Source organism: Salminus brasiliensis, chromosome 15 (genome assembly GCF_030463535.1).
Source record: "Salminus brasiliensis chromosome 15, fSalBra1.hap2, whole genome shotgun sequence".
Taxonomy (NCBI): Eukaryota; Metazoa; Chordata; class Actinopteri; order Characiformes; family Bryconidae; genus Salminus; species Salminus brasiliensis.
In genome coordinates, this window is record NC_132892.1 from 13732592 (window position 1) to 13744116 (window position 11525).

Sequence of the window (11525 nt, forward strand, 5' to 3'; positions counted from 1 at the left end):
TCTTTCTTGTCATACAATTTCCCAGGATCCCATTTCGGACTCCCCCTCTGAAGGTGGACTATCAAGGGTCTAGGGTCTGAGTGTTCGTGAACAGCTGTGATACAGGTAAGTGATCATTCAGTACATTTATTGACTTTTTTTTTTTCTTTTTTGTCGTACAGTTTCGCAGGATCCCATTACCGACTCCCTCTATGAAGGTTGACAATCAAGGGTCTAGGGTCTGACTGTTGGTAAACAGCTGTGATACTGGTAAGTGATTATTCAGTACATATACTGACTTTTTTTTCTTTTTTGTCGTACAGTTTCCCAGGATTCCATTACTGACTCCCTCTCTGAAGGTGGACTATCAAGGGTCTAGGGTCTGAGTGTTCGTAAACAGCTGTGATACTGGTAAGTGATTATTCAGTACATATACTGACTTTTTTTTCTTTTTTCTTGTACACTTTTGCAGGATCCTGTTACCGACTCCCTCTCTGAAGGTGCACTATCAAGGGTCTAGGGTCTGACTGTTCGTAAACAGCTTTGATACAGGTAAGTGATCATTCAGTTTCTATACACGTACTGACTTTTTTTTTCTTTTTTGTCATACAGTTTCCCAGGATTCTATTACCGACTCCCTCTCTGAAGGTGGACTATCAAGGGTCTAGTGTCTGACTGTTCGTGAACAGCTGTGATACAGGTAAGTAATCATTCAGTTTCTATACACGTATTGACTTTTTTTTTCTTTTTTGTCATACAGTTTCCCAGGATTCTATTACCGACTCCCTCTATGAAGGTGGACAATCAAGGGTCTAGGGTCTGACTGTTGGTAAACAGCTGTGATACTGGTAACTGATTATTCAGTATATATACTAACTTTTTTTTCTTTTTTGTCGTACAGTTTCCCAGGATCCCGTGAAGGTTGAAACGACTAACAAGGATTTCTCCATCTGCATCTCCATTCTCTACTATGACTGGCTGGCTGGTATTCTGTCCATCTTGAACTGTGTGAGTCTGACTGTTCGTAATAGCTTTGATACAGGTAAGTGATCATTCAGTTTCTATACATGTATTGACTCTTTTTGCTTTTTTCTCGTACAGTTTCCTAGGATCCCGTGACCGACTCCCTCTCTGAATGTGGAAACGACTAACAAGAGTCTATCCATTTTCTTCTCACTTCACAACTCTATATAGGTAAATACAGCTATATTCTGTCCATCTTCAGCTGTGTGAGGCTGAATGTTCATAAACAGCTGTTATACAGGTAAGTGATTGTTCAGTTTCTATACACGTTCTGACTTTTTTCTTTTTTGTCGTACAGTTTCCCAGGATTCCATTACCGACTCCCTCTCTGAAGGTGGACTATCAAGGGTCTAGGGTCTGACTGTTGGTAAAGAGCTGTGATACTGGTAAGTGATTATTCAGTATATATACTGACTTTTTTTTCTTTTTTCTTGTACAGTTTTGCAGGATCCTGTTACCGACTCCCTGTCTGAAGGTGGACAATCAAGGGTCTAGGGTCTGACTGTTGGTAAACAGCTGTGATACAGGTAAGTGATCATTCAGTACATGTATTGACTTTTTTTTTCTTTTGTCGTACAGTTTCGCAGGATCCCATTACCGACTCCCTCTATGAAGGTGGACAATCAAGGGTCTAGGGTCTGACTGTTGGTAAACAGCTGTGATACTGGTAAGTGATTATTCAGTACATATACTGACTTTATTTTCTTTTTTGTTGTACAGTTTCGCAGGATCCTGTTACCGACTTCCTCTCTGAAGGTGGACTATCAAGGGTCTAGGGTCTGACTGTTGGTAAAGAGCTGTGATACTGGTAAGTGATTATTCAGTATATATACTGACTTTTTTTTCTTTTTTCTTGTACAGTTTTGCAGGATCCTGTTACCGACTCCCTCTCTGAAGGTGGACTATCAAGGGTCTAGGGTCTGACTGTTCGTGAACAGCTTTGATACAAGTAAGTGATTATTCAGTTTCTATAGACGTATTGACTTTTTTTCTTTCTTGTCATACAATTTCCCAGGATCCCATTTCGGACTCCCCCTCTGAAGGTGGACTATGAAGGGTCTAGGGTCTGACTGTTCGTAAACAGCTGTGATACTGGTAAGTGATCATTCAGTACATATACTGACTTTTTTTTCTTTTTTCTTGTACAGTTTCGCAGAATCCTGTTATCGACTCCCTCTCTGAAGGTGGACTATCAAGGGTCTAGGGTCTGAGTGTTCGTGAACAGCTGTGATACAGGTAAGTGATCATTCAGTACATGTATTGACTTTTTTTTTTTCTTTTTTGTCGTACAGTTTCGCAGGATCCCATTACCGACTCCCTCTATGAAGGTGGACAATCAAGGGTCTAGGGTCTGACTGTTGGTAAACAGCTGTGATACTGGTAAGTGATTATTCAGTACATATACTGACTTTATTTTCTTTTTTGTTGTACAGTTTCGCAGGATCCCGTGACAGACTCCCTCTCTGAAGGTGCACTATCAAGGGTCTAGGGTCTGACTGTTCGTAAACAGCTTTGATACAAGTAAGTGATTATTCAGTTTCTATACACGTATTGACTTTTTTTCTTTCTTGTCATACAATTTCCCAGGATCCCATTTCGGACTCCCCCTCTGAAGGTGGACTATCAAGGGTCTAGGGTCTGAGTGTTCGTGAACAGCTGTGATACAGGTAAGTGATCATTCAGTACATGTATTGACTTTTTTTTTTCATTTTTGTCGTACAGTTTCGCAGGATCCCATTACCGACTCCCTTTATGAAGGTGGACAATCAAGGGTGTAGGGTCTAACTTTTGGTAAACAGCTGTGATACTGGTAAGTGATTATTCAGTACATATACTGACTTTTTTTTCTTTTTTCTTGTACAGTTTCGCAGGATCCTGTTACCGACTCCCTCTCTGAAGGTGGACTATCAAGGGTCTAGGGTCTGAGTGTTCGTGAACAGCTGTGATACAGGTAAGTGATCATTCAGTACATGTATTGACTTTTTTTTTTCTTTTTTGTCATACAGTTTCGCAGGATCCTGTTACCGACTCCCTCTATGAAGGTGGACAATCAAGGGTCTAGGGTCTGACTGTTGGTAAACAGCTGTGATACTGGTAAGTGATTATTCAGTACATATACTGACTTTTTTTTCTTTTTTGTCGTACAGTTTCCCAGGATTCCATTACTGACTCCCTCTCTGAAGGTGGACTATCAAGGGTCTAGGGTCTGAGTGTTCGTAAACAGCTGTGATACAGGTAAGTGATCATTCAGTATATGTATTGACTTTTTTTTTTCTTTTGTCGTACAGTTTCGCAGGATCCCATTACCGACTCCCTCTATGAAGGTGGACAATCAAGGGTCTAGGGTCTGACTGTTGGTAAACAGCTGTGATACTGGTAAGTGATTATTCAGTACATATACTGAGTTTTTTTTCTTTTTTCTTGTACACTTTCGCAGGATCCTGTTACCGACTCCCTCTCTGAAGGTGCACTATCAAGGGTCTAGGGTCTGACTGTTCGTAAACAGCTTTGATACAGGTAAGTGATCATTCAGTTTCTATACACGTACTGACTTTTTTTTTCTTTTTTGTCATACAGTTTCCCAGGATTCTATTACTGACTCCCTCTCTGAAGGTGGACTATCAAGGGTCTAGGGTCTGAGTGTTCGTAAACAGCTGTGATACAGGTAAGTGATCATTCAGTATATGTATTGACTTTTTTTTTTCTTTTGTCGTACAGTTTCGCAGGATCCCATTACCGACTCCCTCTATGAAGGTGGACAATCAAGGGTCTAGGGTCTGACTGTTGGTAAACAGCTGTGATACTGGTAAGTGATTATTCAGTACATATACTGACTTTATTTTCTTTTTTGTTGTACAGTTTCGCAGGATCCTGTTACCGACTCCCTCTATGAAGGTGGACTATCAAGGGTCTAGGGTCTGACTGTTGGTAAACAGCTGTGATACTGGTAAGTGATTATTCAGTACATATACTGACTTTATTTTCTATTTTGTTGTACAGTTTCGCAGGATCCTGTTACCGACTCCCTCTATGAAGGTGGACTATCAAGGGTCTAGGGTCTGACTGTTGGTAAACAGCTGTGATACTGGTAAGTGATTATTCAGTACATATACTGACTTTATTTTCTATTTTGTCATACAGTTTCGCAGGATCCTGTTACCGACTCCCTCTCTGAAGGTGGACTATCAAGGGTCTAGGGTCTGACTGTTCATAAACAGCTTTGATACAAGTAAGTGATTATTCAGTTTCTATAGACGTATTGACTTTTTTTCTTTCTTGTCATACAATTTCCCAGGATCCCATTTCGGACTCCCCCTCTGAAGGTGGACTATCAAGGGTCTAGGGTCTGAGTGTTCGTGAACAGCTGTGATACTGGTAAGTGATTATTCAGTACATATACTGACTTTTTTTTCTTTTTTCTTGTACAGTTTCGCAGGATCCTGTTATCGACTCCCTCTCTGAAGGTGGACTATCAAGGGTCTAGGGTCTGAGTGTTCGTGAACAGCTGTGATACAGGTAAGTGATCATACAGTACATGTATTTATTTATTTTTTTTCTTTTTTGTCGTACAGTTTCGCAGGATCCTGTTACCGACTCCCTCTCTGAAGGTGGACTATCAAGGGTCTAGGGTCTGACTGTTCGTAAACAGCTTTGATACAAGTAAGTGATTATTCAGTTTCTATAGACGTATTGACTTTTTTTCTTTCTTGTCATACAATTTCCCAGGATCCCATTTCGGACTCCCCCTCTGAAGGTGGACTATCAAGGGTCTAGGGTCTGACTGTTCGTAAACAGCTGTGATACTGGTAAGTGATCATTCAGTACATGTATTGACACTTTTTTTCTATTGTCGTACATTTTCGCAGGATCCCATTACCGACTCCCTCTATGAAGGTGGACAATCAAGAGTCTAGGGTCTGACTGTTGGTAAACAGTTGTGATACTGGTAAGTGATTATTCAGTACATATACTGACTTTTTTTTTTTTTTCTTGTACAGTTTCGCAGGATCCTGTTATCGACTCCCTCTCTGAAGGTGGACTATCAAGGGTCTAGGGTCTGAGTGTTCGTGAACAGCTGTGATACAGGTAAGTGATCATTCAGTACATGTATTGACTTTTTTTTTTCTTTTTTGTCGTACAGTTTCGCAGGATCCCATTACCGACTCCCTCTATGAAGGTGGACAATCAAGGGTCTAGGGTCTGACTGTTGGTAAACAGCTGTGATGCTGGTAAGTGATTATTCAGTACATATACTGACTCTTTTTTCTTGTACACTTTCGCAGGACCCTGTTACCGACTCCCTCTCTGAAGGTGCACTATCAAGGGTCTAGGGTCTGACTGTTCGTAAACAGCTTTGATACAAGTAAGTGATTATTCAGTTTCTATACACGTATTGACTTTTTTTCTTTGTTGTCATACAATTTCCCAGGATCCCATTTCGGACTCCCCCTCTGAAGGTGGACTATCAAGGGTCTAGGGTCTGAGTGTTCGTGAACAGCTGTGATACAGGTAAGTGATCATTCAGTACATGTATTGAATTTATTTTTTTCTTTTTTGTCGTACAGTTTCGCAGGATCCCATTACCGACTCCCTCTATGAAGGTGGAAAATCAAGGGTCTAGGGTCTGACTGTTGGTAAACAGCTTTGATACTGGTAAGTGATTATTCAGTACATATACTAACTTTTTTTTTCTTTTTTGTTGTACAGTTTCGCAGGATCCCGTGACCGACTCCCTCTATGAAGGTGGACAATCAAGGGTCTAGGGTCTGACTGTTGGTAAACAGCTGTGATACTGGTAAGTGATTATTCAGTACATATACTGACTTTATTTTCTTTTTTGTTGTACAGTTTCGCAGGATCCTGTTACCGACTCCTTCTCTGAAGGTGGACTATCAAGGGTCTAGGGTCTGAGTGTTCGTGAACAGCTGTGATACAGGTAAGTGATCATTCAGTACATGTATTGAGTTTTTTTTTTCATTTTTGTCGTACAGTTTCGCAGGATCCCATTACCGACTCCCTCTATGAAGGTGGACAATCAAGGGTCTAGGGTCTGACTGTTGGTAAACAGCTGTGATACTGGTAAGTGATTATTCAGTACATATACTGACTATTTTCTTTTTTGTTGTATAGTTTCGCAGGATCCTGTTACCGACTCCCTCTCTGAAGGTGGACTATCAAGGGTCTAGGGTCTGACTGTTGGTAAACAGCTGTGATACTGGTAAGTGATTATTCAGTACATATACTAACTTTTCTTTTTTGTTGTACAGTTTCGCAGGATCCCGTGACCGACTCCCTCTATGAAGGTGGACAATCAAGGGTCTAGGGTCTGACTGTTGGTAAACAGCTGTGATACTGGTAAGTGATTATTCAGTACATATACTGACTTTTTTTTCTTTTTTCTTGTACACTTTCGCAGGACCCTGTTACCGACTCCCTCTCTGAAGGTGCACTATCAAGGGTCTAGGGCTGACTGTTCGTAAACAGCTTTGATACAAGTAAGTGATTATTCAGTTTCTATACACGTATTGACTTTTTTCTTTCTTGTCATACAATTTCCCAGGATCCCATTTCGGACTCCCCCTCTGAAGGTGGACTATCAAGGGTCTAGGGTCTGAGTGTTCGTGAACAGCTGTGATACAGGTAAGTGATCATTCAGTACATGTATTGACTTTTTTTTTTTCTTTTTTGTCGTACAGTTTCGCAGGATCCCATTACCGACTCCCTCTATGAAGGTGGAAAATCAAGGGTCTAGGGTCTGACTGTTGGTAAACAGCTGTGATACTGGTAAGTGATTATTCAGTACATATACTAACTTTTTTTTTCTTTTTTGTTGTACAGTTTCGCAGGATCCCGTGAACGACTCCCTCTATGAAGGTGGACAATCAAGGGTTGTTCTTTGTTGTCATACAATTTCCCAGGATCCCATTTCGGACTCCCCCTCTGAAGGTGGACTATCAAGGGTCTAGGGTCTGAGTGTTCGTGAACAGCTGTGATACAGGTAAGTGATCATTCAGTACATGTATTGACTTTATTTTTTTCTTTTTTGTTGTACAGTTTCCCAGGATCCCGTGACCGACTCCCTCTATGAAGGTGGACAATCAAGGGTCTAGGGTCTGAGTGTTCGTGAACAGCTGTGATACTGGTAAGTGATCATTCAGTACATGTATTGACTTTTTTTTTTCATTTTTGTCGTACAGTTTCGCAGGATCCCATTTCCGACTCCCTTTATGAAGGTGGACAATCAAGGGTGTAGGGTCTGACTTTTGGTAAACAGCTGTGATACTGGTAAGTGATTATTCAGTACATATACTGACTTTTTTTTCTTTTTTCTTGTACAGTTTCGCAGGATCCTGTTATCGTCTCCCTCTCTGAAGGTGGACTATCAAGGGTCTAGGGTCTGAGTGTTCGTGAACAGCTGTGATACAGATAAGTGATCATTCAGTACATGTATTGACTTTTTTTTTTCTTTTTTGTCGTACAGTTTCGCAGGATCCCATTACCGACTCCCTCTATGAAGGTGGAAAATCAAGGGTCTAGGGTCTGACTGTTGGTAAACAGCTGTGATACTGGTAAGTGATTATTCAGTACATATACTAACTTTTTTTTTCTTTTTTGTTGTACAGTTTCGCAGGATCCCGTGAACGACTCCCTCTATGAAGGTGGACAATCAAGGGTCTAGGGTCTGACTGTTGGTAAACAGCTGTGATACTGGTAAGTGATTATTCAGTACATATACTGACTTTATTTTCTATTTTGTTGTACAGTTTCGCAGGATCCTGTTATCGACTCCCTCTCTGAAGGTGGACTATCAAGGGTCTAGGGTCTGAGTGTTCGTGAACAGCTGTGATACAGGTAAGTGATCATTCAGTACATGTATTGACTTTTTTTTTTCTTTTTTGTCGTACAGTTTCGCAGGATCCCATTACCGACTCCCTCTATGAAGGTGGACAATCAAGGGTCTAGGGTCTGACTGTTGGTAAACAGCTGTGATACTGGTAAGTGATTATTCAGTACATATACTGACTTTATTTTCTTTTTTGTTGTATAGTTTCGCAGGATCCTGTTACCGACTCCCTCTCTGAAGGTGGACTATCAAGGGTCTAGGGTCTGACTGTTGGTAAACAGCTGTGATACTGGTAAGTGATTATTCAGTACATATACTAACTTTTTTTTTCTTTTTTGTTGTACAGTTTCGCAGGATCCCGTGACCGACTCCCTCTATGAAGGTGGACAATCAAGGGTCTAGGGTCTGACTGTTGGTAAACAGCTGTGATACTGGTAAGTGATTATTCAGTACATATACTGACTTTTTTTTCTTTTTTGTCGTACAGTTTCCCAGGATTCCATTACTGACTCCCTCTCTGAAGGTGGACTATCAAGGGTCTAGGGTCTGAGTGTTCGTAAACAGCTGTGATACAGGTAAGTGATCATTCAGTATATGTATTGACTTTTTTTTTTCTTTTGTCGTACAGTTTCGCAGGATCCAATTACCGACTCCCTCTATTAAGGTGGACAATCAAGGGTCTAGGGTCTGACTGTTGGTAAACAGCTGTGATACTGGTACGTGATTATTCAGTACATATACTGACTTTTTTTTCTTTTTTCTCGTACACTTTCGCAGGATCCTGTTACCGACTCCCTCTCTGAAGGTGCACTATCAAGGGTCTAGGGTCTGACTGTTCGTAAACAGCTTTGATACAGGTAAGTGATCATTCAGTTTCTATACACGTACTGACTTTTTTTTTCTTTTTTGTCATACAGTTTCCCAGGATTCTATTACCGACTCCCTCTCTGAAGGTGGACTATCAAGGGTCTAGGGTCTGACTGTTGGTAAACAGCTGTGATACTGGTAAGTGATTATTCAGTACATATACTGACTTTATTTTCTATTTTGTTGTACAGTTTCGCAGGATCCTGTGACCGACTCCCTCTCTGAAGGTGGACTAACCAAGGTCTTTACATCTGCATCTCCATTTACAACTGTGACTGGCTGGCTGGTATTCTGTCCATCTTCAACTGTGTGAGGCTGACTGTTGGTAAACAGCTGTGATACTGGTAAGTGATCATTCAGTACATGTATTGACTTTTTTTTTCTTTTTTGTTGTACAGTTTCCCAGGATCCCGTGACCGACTCCCTCTCTGAAGGTGGAAACGACTAACAAGGATTTTTCCATCTGCATCTCCATTCTCTCCTATGACTGACTGGCTGGTATTCTGTCCATCTTCAACTGTGTGAGGCTGACTGTTCGTAAATAGCTGTGATACTGGTAAGTGATTATTCAGTTTCTATACATGTATTGACTTTTTTTTTTTCTTTTTTGTCATACAATTTCCCAGGATCCCGTGACCGACTCCCTCTCTGAAGGTGGACTATCAAGGGTCTAGGGTCTGACTGTTCGTAAATAGCTGTGATACTGGTAAGTGATTATTCCGTTTCTATACACGTATTGACTTTTCTTTTTTTTCTTTTTTGTCGTACAGTTTCCCAGGATCCCGTGAAGGTTGAAAAGACTAACAAGGATTTTTCCATCTGCATCTCCATTCTCTACTATGACTGGCTGGCATGTATTCTGTCCATCTTGAACTGTGTGAGTCTGACTGTTGGTAATAGCTTTGATACAGGTAAGTGATCATTCAGTTTCTATACATGTATTGAATTTTTTTATTTTTTGTTATACAGTTTCCCAGGATCCCGTGACCGAATCCCTCACTGAAGGTGAAAGCGAATAACAAGGATTTTTCCATCTGCATCTCCATTCTCTACTATGACTGGCTGGCTGGCTGGTATTCTGTCCATCTTGAAATGTGTGAGTCTGACTGTTCGTAATAGCTTTGATACAGGTAAGTGATCATTCAGTTTCTATACATGTATTGACTTTTTTTTCTTTTTTGTCGTACAGTTTCCTAGGATCCCGTGACCGACTCCCTCTCTGAAGGTGGAAACGACTAACAAGAGTCTATCCATTTTCTTCTCACTTCACAACTCTATATAGGTAAATACAGCTATATTCTGTCCATCTTCAGCTGTGTGAGGCTGAATGTTCGTAAACAGCTGTTATACAGGTAAGTGATTGTTCACTTTCTAATACATGTATTGACTTTTTTTTCTTTTTGTCGTACAGTTTCCCAGGATTCCATTATCAACTCCCTCTATGATGGTGGACAATCAATGGTCTAGGGTCTGACTGTTCGTGAACAGCTGTGATACAGATAAGTGATCATTCAGTACATGTATTGACTTTTTTTTTTTTTTTTTTTTTTGTACAGTTTCGCAGGATCCCATTACCGACTCCCTCTATGAAGGTGGACAATCAAGGGTCTAGGGTCTGACTGTTGCTAAACAGCTGTGATACCGGTAAGTGATTATTCAGTACATATACTAACTTTTTCTTCTTTTTTGTTGTACGGTTTCGCAGGAGCCTGTTACCGGCTCACTCTCTGAAGGTGGAAACGACTAACAAGGATTTTTCCATCTGCATCTCCATTCTCTACTATGACTGGCTGGCTGGTATTCTGTCCATCTTCAACTGTGTGAGGCTGACTGTTCGTAAATAGCTGTGATACTGGTAAGTGATTATTCAGTTTCTATACCTGTATTGACTTTTTTTTTTCTTTTTTGTCATACAATTTCCCAGGATCCCGTGACCGACTCACTCTCTGAAGGTGGACTAACCAAGGTCTTTATATCTGCATCTCCATTTACAACTGTGACTGGCTGGCTGGTATTCTGTCCATCTTCAACTGTGTGAGGCTGACTGTCCGTAAACAGCTGTTATAAAGGTAAGTGATCATTCAGTTTCTATACACGTATTGACTTTTTTTTTCTTTTTTGTCATACAGTTTCCCAGGATTCTATTACCGACTCCCTCTCTGTAGGTGGACTATCAAGGGTCTAGGGTCTGACTGTTCGTGAACAGCTATGATACAGTTAAGTGATCATTCAGTTTCTATACACGTATTGACTTTTTTTTTTCTTTTTTGTCGTACAGTTTCCCAGGATCCCGTGAAGGTTGAAACGACTAACAAGGATTTCTCCATCTGCATCTCCATTCTCTATTATGACTGGCTGGCAGGTATTCTGTCCATCTTGAACTGTGTGAGTCTGACTGTTCGTAATAGCTTTGATACAGGTAAGTGATCATTCAGTTTCTATACATGTATTGACTTTTTTTTCTTTTTTGTCGTACAGTTTCCTAGCATCCCGTGACCGACTCCCTCTCTGAATGTGGAAACGACTAACAAGAGTCTATCCATTTTCTTCTCACTTCACAACTCTATATAGGTAAATACATCTATATTCTGTCCATCTTCAGCTGTGTGAGGCTGAATGTTCGTAAACAGCTGTGATACTGGTAAGTGATCATTCAGTACATGTATTGACTTTTTTTTCTTTTTTGTCGTACAGTTTCCTAGCATCCCGTGACCGACTCCCTCTCTGAAGGTGGAAACGACTAACAAGAGTCTATCCATTTTCTTCTCACTTCACAACTCTATATAGGTAAATACATCTATATTCTGTCCAT